Genomic DNA, 12,991 nt, shown 5'->3' with positions numbered 1-12,991 from the left:
AAATATTCAAAAAATACATTGTTAATCATTGGTATTCAAGTAACATCCCATACTACAGATCCATTGTGTCAGAAATAGCTTGTAGTTTAATGAGAACTCACCACTATCACTGAAGTGGCCTTGGGATGGCATAAAAATTAAGGCAATCTTTGATGAATTCATGAACTTGTTGTTATGAATGTATAAGACATTGGAATGCAGATTTTGTACTGTTCACCATTCCAAATCCTCAACTCACTCCTTGTTCAAAGAAGACACCTAGACATTCCTGAAAACCTGTTAGAATCCTCTGCAGGCAAACGGAACAGACTCCTTCCTAGCTGTTCCCCACTCATGTTCCCACCTTTTTAATTTTACTCAAGCTGCCCCAACACAGTGCATTCATGGGACAAAAGTATATGTTGGTAATGCTAGGGTTGGAAATCAGGACACTTTGCACTTGCTCAACTGGTACTCTGCCACTTGAGCCACACTGGCTGGCTATATGGAGTCTAATGAGCTTTCTTCAGTGAGAGCCCTCAGATCTCAGCTTCGTATGTCGTGAAGATTACAGGCATGAGCCACTGGCACCCGAAAATATTGACACTTATACACACAAACTACAATTCTACAAGTCCTTTAGGTTAAGCTTTTAAAAAGCCAGGTGCTGATGTCTCACCCATAAAATCTGAGCTACTAATTTATTGCAAATTGACAATTTATTCACAAAAACAATCCTATCAAAAGGTAGCTCAACGGCCAGGTGTATAGCTCAGTTGATGGCCTGTTTGTCTAGACAGCTGGAGGCCTTGGATTCAACAGCAGGGATATACAAACACACATATCTGCACACACACATACACAAACACATACATCACTAACAGTTTTATAATCATAATGAAATGAATTGCCCAAACAAAACAGAATCTGGCCACCAGTGGTGGGGTAAGTACTTTACATGGACAAGCCAAGTCCTTTCTCCTGAGCGTTCCATTTGTGCTTCTGAACTTAGATGGACACTGTCCTCTTAGAGCTACTTGGCACACTAGTCTTGATGTGTCCCAGGTAAACACCTAAGGTCTCTGCCAAAATCTCCAACCACTAACAAACCACTGACAGTCAAGAACACCTCCAATCTTCTACTTCCTCAAGAAAGAGTTTTAGAGCTTCTCCTTCTCTCCCTGTCCTTACTCCACCAATATCCTGTCTCTACCTTCAAATTATTCAGTCTTTGACATAAATTCCACAGCAAACATGCTAGTCAAAGCCAATTTACTCTCAGCAGCCTCTTCACCAATCTCTGCATCCCAACTGGACCCTGAGTAACTAACTCTCCATTCAAAGAATGAGCAATCCATACATCCAGGCCCCAAAATAACATGAAAACCAGTGACCAAATATTAACTCCATCCTACGTGAGGAAGAAGGATGGAACTTTCCCACAATTTTTTTTGTACATTTTTTATTGTAAAAATGCTGTAGAGGGGCTGGGAAGGTGGCTCGGTGGTAGAGTGCTTGCCTTGCATGCACGAGGCCCTGGGTTCAATTCCTCAGCACCACATAAGCAGAAAAAGCCAGAAGTTGTGCTGTGGCTCAAGTGGTAGAGCACTAGCCTTGAGCTAAAGAGCTGAGGGAGAGCACCCAGGCTTAGATTTCAGGCCCTGCGACCAGCCAAAAAAAAAAAAAAATGCGGTACAGAGGGGTTACAGTTATGTAAGCATGGTAATGAGTACATTTCCTATTGAGCAAAGTAGCCTCCTCCTTTGTTTTCTCTCTACCATCCCTTCCCTCCCACCTCCACAACCACCTCCCCCTCACAATTCTTTGCATTTCCTATACTCCCTACCAAATAGAGAGAGGTATTCCCACAAAGCTTGACAGAGTTCACTTACATCAAGTACAATGAGGCAGCATCCTAATTGCTTGGCCAGCTGCTCTCTGGTTGTAAAATCAGGGTAAGGGACCTCTTTAAATGATTGCTTAAGGATCTCCAAGTCTTTCTTGGAAAATTTATGTCGTTGTTTTCCACCACTTCTTCTCATAGGGTTAAGATCATTTTCTTCTGAAGATCCTGATAGAATACAAAAACAATCCATTAATGATGAGTGTCATGCAGAGAAAGAAATCACTCATAAATATAATTTTTCCCAAGGATGAAACTCCAGATTATCCAAGATTTAAAAGTGAATCACTGTTTTCAACAAGAAAAAGGAAAGAAGGAAAGAAATTACTCAGAGGCTGTGGGCTAGCCTGTAATCCAAGCTACTCAGGAGGCTGAAATTTAAAGCCAGTCCATTCAGGCAAGCTCCTGAGACTCTTATCCAGCTACCCAAAAAGCTGGAAGTCGAGCTGTGACCCACATGGTAGAGTGATAGCCTTCAGTGAGAAAGAAGCTTAAGGACATAACCCAGGCCCTGAGTTCAAACCCCAAGAACGGCAAAATAAATGAATTGTAAAGAATACTGAACCTGGCCACAAAGGACACTGGAAGCTATTTCCTAGCCCCCCCTGAGAAACCTGGATACTCAGTAGGTGTGAAGTTCAGTACTCTCAAATGCACCTCTACCTTATCTTATCCAGTAGAGATTTGGAGGTAGTGAATTAACTCTGCTTTGTGATGGAGCTGAACACAAAGCATTCCCCCTGGCTGGGAAGGTGGCTCAATGGTAGAGCGCTTGCCTTGCATGCATGAGGCCCTGAGTTCGATTCCTCAGCACCACATAAGCAAAAAGAAAAAAGCCAGAAGTGGCGCTGTGGCTCAAGTGGTAGAGTGCTAGCTTTGAGCTGAAGAGCTGAGGGACAGTGCCCAGGCCCAGAGTTCAGGCCCCACGACCGGACCCCCCCAAAAAGAAAAGCATTCCCCCTGCCTCAATTCAGGCCCAAGTAGAAAGAGAAATCCCAGGCAGATGCTGCACACCACCTTCCCAAAAAGACCATTTCATCTTCTAGGTTCCAAGTTAGAGAAATCTGCAGTTTACCTTATAGACCTTTTCATAAAGTTAAACTCTGTGCCCTGTTTGGTTTGTTTCTGTGTTTTGTTCAGTAATGGAGATCAAACCCTGAGCCTTGTGTGCGAAGCAAGGACTCTGCTAACAAGCCACATCCCATTCCATTCTACTAAACCTCTAACACACAGGAAAGCACAGAGTACAAGGCCTGATGAATCTACCAGCCAACCTCAATGCGCAGCAACCTAAAGATTGCAAAGTATTCTACTACCTCAGCCCCTCCCCCCCCACACACAAACACTAATTCTCTCTACACCCATCCTCATCATTTTACAACATTCTTAGGTGTGCTGTTTTACCTGCATATTCTGCCATATATCCTTCTAAAACACATCTCGTTTAATGGAACCACAGACCCATTTTTAAACACCCAAGCCTCTGAGAAAATACTCCTATATCCCAGTTCTGTCCAACAGCAATACACAGTGACATTGATGACCTGAGCTACATTCCTCCTCCCTCAATCTAACAAATTTGGCCTTAAAAAGATTAAGAACCCCAATCCTCCAAGAATCCTAATGTGGAAGTGGCCAGTCTGGTTGAAAAGCAAAAGCAAACCCATGTCACTTCAGCATGAGAGGTACTCACTTTGGGAAGTCATGTTAAAACTGTCCTGTAGGAGCTCTCAGAGGTGGATAGAGAAGATGTCCAGGGCCTTTCCGAGCTTGGAAGAGAAGACAGCTCACGCTGGGCCAGGGCCTTTCTGAGATTTGATGAGAACTCCAATCCTACCCAGGGTTTATATAGACACATAAAAACCCACCCTAGACCCACCCTAGAGAATTTCCCGCAGCAGCACATGCATCGCCCAGCCCTGCTATTTATGGATCTGTTGGCCTCACCTAAACAGAACTTTACAAATCTTATGGGGCATACACTGATACTGTCTTTATTCCCCAGAATCTTCTCATCCTATCAGTATTAGGGTTAACCCAGAAATTGTGAATGCTGAACTAGTACTCTAATCTTGTTGCTGTCAATATAATATGCCAGCATGGCTTATTCCTCTCTGTGAGGTTCATAGTTGATTCTGAACACTTAAAAACCTATAAATAATCACGCACTTAAGGCATAACTGAGATCAGAGGTAGAAGGGTCCAGAAGATCATGTAATAAAGACAATGTAAGGCAATCTATTATTCACATGACATCATTTTGTTTCATTCACCTTTCACACACTGCTAGTTAGTGCATGTCCAGGTCTATAATTACAGCTCCCTGGGAGACTGAGGAAAGAGGATTAAGAGTTCAAGGCCAGCCTAGTCAATGCAGAGACACCCTATCTCAAGAAACAAGAAAAGCAAGCAGTCTTGTAAAGTAGCTAAAACCTCCATTGTACAGCTGAGGAAACTGTAGGCCTTGGAGTTTTTTGGGGTTTTTTGTTGTTGTTTTTTTACAACTGTGGAATTCCATCCCTTACCAAATAAGAAGGAAGACTTAGATAATACTTGCAAGCTATTTTTTAGGCTTGTGTTTGTGTGCCTAGATATGTGCACTCAGATCAGTGCTGGAACTCATGACCGAGGCACTGTCCTTTAGCTGTTTTGCTCAATGCTGGAAGATTACCAGTGGAGCCTCAGGTCCCCTACTGGCCTTTTTTGGTTAATTGGTGATAAGAGTCTCAGGGACTGTCCTGACTCAGCTGGCTTCAATCCACTACCCTCAGTTCTCAACCTACTGAGTAGCTAGGATTGAGGGCATGAGCCACTAGCCACAACTCCTCCCACTTTTCTTGTTAGGCTGCTGTGATGACCCAACCAAAATCAAGTTATCTGAATTACTATTCACTAGCAAGAAGGTCCTTCTATTATCCTGCCTCAGTTCCTCCTGCTGCAGGAGACCTACTTGCTCCCCTTAGTCCCCTTTCCCTTGGAAAAGAGGGATCTCTATGGGATCAAAATAGGACAACAGAAAACAGAAGAAAATTCTTGATAATGGGCACAAACCCCCGACCAGCCTTCAGCCTTAGCCTCTTTACATCCTTGCTAAAAAGCAAAAGAACATCTCTCCCTCTTCTCTGAGATTCCCAGGCTGGCAGCTTTTAAGTTTCCCACAAAATTTGCTGACAACCTTGAGGCTTATCACCAGCTGTACTGAGTTGCTAGTTGCTGTATGAATCAGAAGTTTATAATAAAAATCATTTCTTTCAGTTTCTATATATAAATTTCTATAAAAATTTCAGTGTATCCCCAACCGTGGGAATAAATTGATAATGTTTTGAGAGTTAGAATATACGTCCACTTCTCAAGGTAATGTTTTGATTTCTTTAGCCCAGGATATGTTTTACTTTTTGTAAAAATGTCAAGAGTATTGATAGTATCAATCATGCTAAGTCAAAATTGTGTTGGGCCTATTGTCTTCTGAGTCAAGGCTATGTACCCTTGCTTGCTCACTTTGATGAACATCACCTCTGTGAAACTCCTTCCTATAAAAAGCCCCCATGAAAACCAAATGGGGCTGTTCTCCAGGTCTGCAAGCTGGGACAGACACCACGTGGCTAATTAAAGGCTTTCTGGCAGGTTGACTGCATCCTCCTTTCACCAAGGTAGATTCAAATCCTATCAGTCCTGGGCAGCTGGAATAAATACTACTCAGACGCATCCACTCCCACCTGCCAGCAGTGGCCATCAGCCAACTGTGGAGTTAGCACCAGGGACCTCAATGGGAAAGAGGTGTTGCAGGGAGAATTAATGGAAGGGTTACCCCTTCCCTGCTAGTGCTAATGAGGAAACAGGGGAGCAGGCTGGCCAGGAGAGTCATGAGGAGGAAAACCCATCAGGATGGCTGCAAGGTCAAGGAGAAAAAGGAAACGTAACAAAATAAAAAGGATACAAGGAAGTCTACCAAGAGCTCTACACCCTGCACTTCAGGTTTTAGATCCTCACCACAATCACACAGGAGCAGAAAGGTGTAGCCACAGGCCACTGAAACCATAAGAATGATCCTGACTGCCTTGTCTCCACATTCCTTTAATCCCAGCACTGAGGAGACCTGAGTAGGAGGATTAAGCATTGAAAATCAGCCTGAGCTGGTTTGAGATTTACCTAGAGAAAATGAGACTTTGCCTCGTGGCCCTGGGGTGGGAGAGAAAGGAAGGGAGGAAAGCAGGGAAAGGGAGAGAAAGAGAGGGATGGAGGGAAGATGGAATGAAGGAAGATCTGGAAGAAAGGAAGGAGAAAGAGGGGAGAAGAGAAAGAGGGAGAAAAAAGAATATTACTTGAGCTTTTTGTTAACATAGTTCATTTTTGCATATATTGCTAGGAATCAGTCACTTTTAAATTATATTATATTTTCACTGTCGTTTTCAGAGTGTTTTCTGTCTTGTGATTTTATTGGTGTTGTGATCCATTTCACTATAATCTCAAAGGGCAATGTAGGGGAAATGCAAAACAACAAAAGCCCTGTGGGATAATGCACCCCTGTAACCCTAGCATTCAGAAGCCTGAAGCAGAAGAAGCAGGAGTTCAAGGTCAGGCAGTGACACATATCAATTCTAAGGCCAGTATGAGCTACAAAAGGTATCCAGGCTAAAAAAAATATATGTTTTTCAAAGAATTCCAGGAGCTTCTGTGTGTATGTTTTTCTAATCCACATTACTAAATTATTGGCTGGTATAAATACTTTAAAAAGGCCAAGAATTAATCAGATGTATATTTCTGTAGGCCTGTTAGATACATGTGCCAAACTATGTATTCAAACAATTAAATAGAAATTTATGTGGCTCAATTAGTCTAACGACAACAATGACCACAAAAAGAAGTATGGTACACCTAGACTGATTTCTCTGGTTTGTATTTCCTTTTTCCTGCTCTAACTCAAGGTTCTAGTCAGTTTTTGTGGGGGGTTTTTTAAGGCTTCTTTTTTCTTTTCTTTTGTTTTCTTCTTTTTTTTTTTTTTTGATCAGTTGTGGTGCCTGAACTCTGGGCCTGGGCACTGTCCCTCAGCTCTTCAGCTCAAGGCTAGCACTGTACCACTTGAGCCACAGCGCCACTTCCGGCCTTTTTCTGCTTATGTGGGGCTCAGGAATTGAGCCCACAGCCTCATGCATGCAAGGCAAGCGCTCTATCACTGAGCCACCTTCCCAGCCCCTGTTTTTGAGACTCTTACATTCACACCATGGATGACTTTCCTTTCCAGACCTCCAGCTAGCTAGCAAGACCACGCATCCGAGCCACACTCACTCCCTGGCTACGCATTCTTTCCTTCACCTCATTGGCATCTCCTTTATCCTCATTCCTCTTGTAGACATCACTGGCAAAGGTCCCAACTGGCCAGATCTTATAATCAACCTTCCTCAGTCATCAAACACTGAAGCCAATCTCTTCATTCTTGTTTTACTTTGCAAACGTTGCTTTCACATACACCTAAGTAGGCTCTGCAGGGCAGTTGTGCCCACACACAAGGCAGTCTCTGAAAGCAAGCAAGTTTGGTAACTAAGTCCTTTCCCATTATCCTGGACAAGGAAAGGTCAGGATGTATTCAAATACTGCACAGAGTTTCTTCCATGCCATGCTTAGAACTGCCACTCAGCTGTGCCCCATCTTCTGGGAGAAATTGTCTGCCCCAGGCTAGGCAGTTTTCCCAGGCTCAGATGCTCTCTGCACCTCTGGTCCCATATACACCTGCTTAGATGCCACCCCCAAGACTTCCAGCATGAAAAGCCTTTCACCAAAGACAAATTTGAGGGTGGTAATTTAAATGATCATGTGGTTAGAAAGAAAATGGTACCTATTGCCACAGTTGACTTAAAGACTGGAAGCTTGAGTGTTTCTGTTTCCTTATTGCTTCTATTTTTTCCTCTCAAGAATTTAGGGAGCGGGGAGGGCTGTTGGCTCACGCCTGTAATCCTGGCTACTCAGGAGGCTGACATATGAGGATCACAGTTCAAAGCCAATTGGAGCAGGAAAGTCCATGAGATTCTTACCACTAATAAAGAAAAGAAAACAGGAAGCTGTGAAAGACCCCAGACTCCTGGGATACTTTTGTCTACGGGAGGGCGCCCCAGAAACCAAGACTCCAAACCAGTAGATGCAACAAGCAAGAGGAGTTTATTCAGCGTTTGTGCTTCTCTGCCTCGGCAAGGGAGAGAGCCCCGAGCAGAGGTTACAGGCATTCTTAAAGGCAAAAACCACAAGATTAGCATATAACACCAGGTGTCCCGGGATTGGCCCATTTAAAAGTCACTATACACTCCAGCAATCATTTTTAGTACTCGGGGAAGTTTATAACACTCTTTGTAAAACAGTTGGCTCGGGGCAAGTCTAGGGGGAGCGGTCACCCTGGAGGGGAGTTTACATAGTTACAGGCTTGTGATTGATTAACATTTGGCCTAGTTTGCTGGACTTGCCAGGTGGTCCTTATCTTGGGTCCTTATCTTGGGTCCTTATCTTGGGTCCCATTTGGCCACTTAGGGAATTTCCAAACAGAACTAGAAAAACATATACCTGTTTGTTCTTTATCTATGACCACAGACCTTGTCCTGGGGCCGGCATCTGGACTTCGAGACTTTTTACTCAATTCCTTATTTCCAAAAAGTGGGGGGGGGGGGTGTTAGTACTAGCGCGAGCAAGTTTACAAAAGCGAAATCAGCAGTTAGCAATTGTAAAATGTAACTCTAATTTTTAATCTTTCAGCTGCACAGTGGCTCCTGGGTAAAGTGCTAACCTTATACTGAAGAGCTCAGGGACAGCACCGAGGTCCAGTGTTCAAGCCCCAAAACTGACAATTATTATTATTGATATTATTAAGGACATTTTCTCGATGTTGGTGATCCAGGGAAATTTTGAAGTTCCTATTCCCAATAGTTGGGTGATATTAAGTGTTTCCCTTAATTCAAATTATGTTTTGGTTTTCTAATTGCAAAAATGTAGCATTTTGCTTCTCCATGACCAGAAGGGAACATGCTCCCTAAAGCTATTGAACATTCCTATCACAATAGAAACCTGTATTTTTGGGGGGAATGACAAACTAAAGGTTCAATAAAGTGGCTTTTAACACCATGAATTCAGGGCCTCAGTCTCTCACTTGGCTGTTTGGCTTCCAGCTACAGCTCTCCTATTTGAGCCATACATCCAGTCTGCCTCTTCGATGGTTTATTGTCTCTCACCTCTCAGCCCCCTGAGTGGTTTACATTACAGGCATGAGCTACAAGTATGGGAGCCTACTTGAGGAGATGGTTTATAGTCATTTCCCATTCATAGATTCTATGTTCCCTCCAGATAAATTTTAACTGTTGCTTCTCTTTTTCTCCCACAATTTAGCATTTAATTTCCTCTACAATAACAATGAAAAAAAGCATAGCTAACATTTATTGAGTTTTTACATCTGCCATCACTAATCACTTTTCCAACAAGCCTAAAAACCTCGAGGCATTTATGAATACTGCTAGGGCAAAATCCTGCGCAAACCCTAATTCTTGTCATCATTGGTCATTATTACTTGAATTTGAAGGGTTTGGGGTTTTTTTGAAGGCTAGGCTAACAGACTCCCTCCTCCCACTGCCACACCCCAGAGTTCCTCCTGGGTCATACCTGCCCTCTTTTTCCATTCAGTGCCCTGAGCCACTTTATAATCCTCAGTCCATAATTTTAGTCATAAAGGCAAGACAAGCATTTGTGGGCCATCCCAAAAACTTGTTTTATGAATAGGCTCAGAATCCAATCTGACAGCTAATACATTTTCTGTGTGTGTGTGTGTGTGTGTGTATGTGTGTGTATGTTGTTTTGTCTTGTCTTGTGTCAAGGTGAGGAGCTTGAAAACAGAGCTTTGTGCTTTAACTCCACTGGCACTCATTTCTTTGGGCCACAAGTCCACTTCCAGCTTTTGTCTGGTTAATTTTAGATACAAGTCAAAGTTTTGTTTGCCCAGAGTAACATCAAACTTGGATCATCTGATTCAGCCTCCTAAGTAGCTAAAATTACAGTGATAAGCTAAATTGAAAGCTTGTAGCACTGTTATGACGTTCTGTCTAAAGATTTCCAGAAATACTAACATCTTATATCAGGATTTACAAGTATCTAATAAGTCGCAAAAATATTGTGTGTGTGTGTGTGTGTGTGTGTGTGTGTGTACGTGTGCACACTACTACTGTGGATTGAGTTCAGGGCCTGGCTGCTGTCCCTTAGTTTTTGTCACCCAAAGCTGGCCCTCTTCTATATGGGCCACAACTCCACATTTGACTTTTTGCTGGTTAATTAACATGACTCTCAGTTTTTTTCCTGGCTGTACATGCTGCCAATTGTAATCTTCATATCTCATCTATCTGGGCTCCAGTCTCCTGTTTCATAACATGCGATCAATTATTAGAAAAAGCCAGGTGCTGGTGACTCCCTATAATCCTAGCTACTCAAGAAGCTGAGATCTGAGGATTCAGATTCTAAGCCATCCCAGGCAGAAAAGTCCCTAGAGATTCCTATCTCCAATAAACTATTCAAGTCTGGAAGTGCTGCTATGGGTCAAGTGGTAGAAATGCTAGCCTGAGAACAAAGAGGATCAGGGACAGTGCCCAGACCTGTCCAAAAAAAAAAAAAGTCTCAGGACTTTCCTGGCTCAGCTGACTTCAAAACACAATCATCAGAGCTCACCGTCCCCAGTAGCTAGGATTACAGACATGCCCCACTATCCCCAACTCCTCCCAACCAAGAGCCCTGACTACATCTGCACTGGTCTTGTTGACAGTTATGTCTCCAGGGTTCAGCATTGTGCCTCTCACTAAATGGGTCCTCAGAAATACTTGTGTGTGTGTGTGTGTGTGTGTGTGTGTGTGTGTGTGTGTTTGTCTGTCTGGCTGGCTGGCTGGCTGGCTGGCTGTCTGGCTGGCTGGCTGTGTCTGTGTCTTGGTGTACTGGGGCTTAAACTCAGGGCCTAGGTTCTGTCCCTTGGCTTTTTCTCTCAAGATTGATGCTCTACCACTTGAGCTACAGTTCTACATTTTGCTTTTTTACTGGTTTTCTGAAGAGTCTCGTTAACTTTCCTGCCAAGATGGCTTTGATTCATGATCCTCAGCTCTCAGCCTCTTGAGTCGCTAGGATTACAGACATGAGCCACTGATGCCTGGCAGAAACACTTTTTTTTTTGTTTTTTGTTTTTTTTATTTTATTTGTGAACATACTGTACAGAGGGGTTACAATTGCATGGGCAGGTTAATGCGTACATTTCTTACCAAGCATTGCAGCCTCCTCTTTTGTTTACCCTTCCCATCCCTTCCCAGCCTCCCCCCCCCCCCCCCCCCCCCCCCCTCTCCCCCCCCCCCCCCCCCCCCCCCCCCCCCCCCCCCCCGCACCGACGTTGTAAAGCTCGTTTTGGACATGACAACTTGTACTTCTCATTGTTGCATCAGGTCCACCTGTATCCTTAAACAACTGGTTTTTCCCCATCTCCTCCACAAGTTATACTGACATCAAATATAGTGAAAGCAGGGGTTATACTGTGGGGGAGGGACATACAAAGCAACAAAGAGATAATCTTATAAATGCATTAGAAACACATGCATGAAAGAAAAAAACATTTAAATACATATCTAAGGGTTCATTTTCCTGACATCACATTATCTGACCTTTTCCGCTTGACTCATACATATACTAGATATTGCAAATAAGGGAAACCATGGGACCTATGTTTCTTTGGGCCTGGCTTACTTCACTTAATATAATTTTTTCCAAGTTTTTCCATTTCCTAACAAATGGGGCAATGTCATTCTTTCTGATGGAGGCATAGAATTCCATTGTGTATATATACCACATTTTCTTGATCCATTCATCTACTGAGGGGCATCTGGGTTGGTTCCATATCTTAGCTATGGTAAATAATGCTGCAATAAACATAGCTGTGGTGGTAGCTTTAGTGTGGTCTTATTTGTAAGCATTTGGGTAAATGCCCAAAAGTGGGATTGCTGGGTCATAGGGGAGTTCTATGTGGAGTCTTTTGAGGAACCTCCATACTGCTTTCCAAAGTGGTTGAACAAGTTTACATTCCCACCAACAATGAAGTAAGGTTCCTTTCTGTCCACATCCCCTCCAGCATCTGTTGTTATTAGAGCAGAAACACTTTTTGAATAGTTAAGGAAATGATAGAAACTTCTTTGCATCTTCACCACACTTCTAAGTCAATCTTTCATTTCCCCCACTTCCAACTTTGTCTCCATCCATGTACACCAGACATTTTCAAGAATCCTCTATTGTTTAAAAAAACTAATAATTATTATAAAATACCAACAATTGAACTAACTCACCTTGACCAAGCAATCAAATAAAACTTCTCAGTTTAATGCCCAATATCATGCTTGATTAGGTCTCTTCCTGCCTTTATAGCCTCATCTTTCCTCACTCAATTTCACACTTGTTTTTAACTTATAGACACACACACAAACTGCTTTGGGCTCTCAGGACACTCATTCAATGCTATATTCATATTTTTAGTTTGTTTAGATTCCCACACCTCAGTCTGTGATCTTGAATGGGATTCTGGAACCTTTCCATGGTTTATCTCAGCTCCCTACCTCTTAGCAGGAACCAAATCAGAACATCAAGAAAAACAGCTGTCATTCAAGCAATGTTTCTTTGCAGCAAAAAATGGGAAACCAAGAAGAATCACCACCAAAACATGCAGTTCATTTGGGTAGGGAATGTTTATTCAGGAGGGGAGAAAACTGACATCTCATCATGTGAGTGCATATGGGTGCACTTAGTGTGGCAACAGGCCCCTTCCAACTTCCCAAGTCGTGGAAAAGAAGCTTTATCTCTTCTCTGAGTTGAGATATTGGTATTGTAATGAAGGAAAGTTTGGCTCTTGGTTAGGATAGCTTGTGAAACATTATTTCTGAGAAATAACTTCAAGGAGATTTATTAGGAAAGCCACCATAATTGGAGGCTCAAAGTACTGAAGGCAGCAGCCTGTTTCCTGCTCTCCTGGACTGCTGAGTGGGAGAGAGCCACATCCTCCTTTCCCAGCCTTTCTATAAAAGGCCAATTCTACTTTCCTGCCAATTGTCAGAGGTCTCTTGGGAG

The sequence above is a fragment of the Dipodomys ordii genome, unplaced genomic scaffold, assembly GCF_000151885.1.
Source record: "Dipodomys ordii isolate 6190 unplaced genomic scaffold, Dord_2.0 Scaffold86, whole genome shotgun sequence".
In the NCBI taxonomy this organism is placed as follows: Eukaryota; Metazoa; Chordata; class Mammalia; order Rodentia; family Heteromyidae; genus Dipodomys; species Dipodomys ordii.
This window is presented reverse-complemented; position numbering follows the sequence as displayed.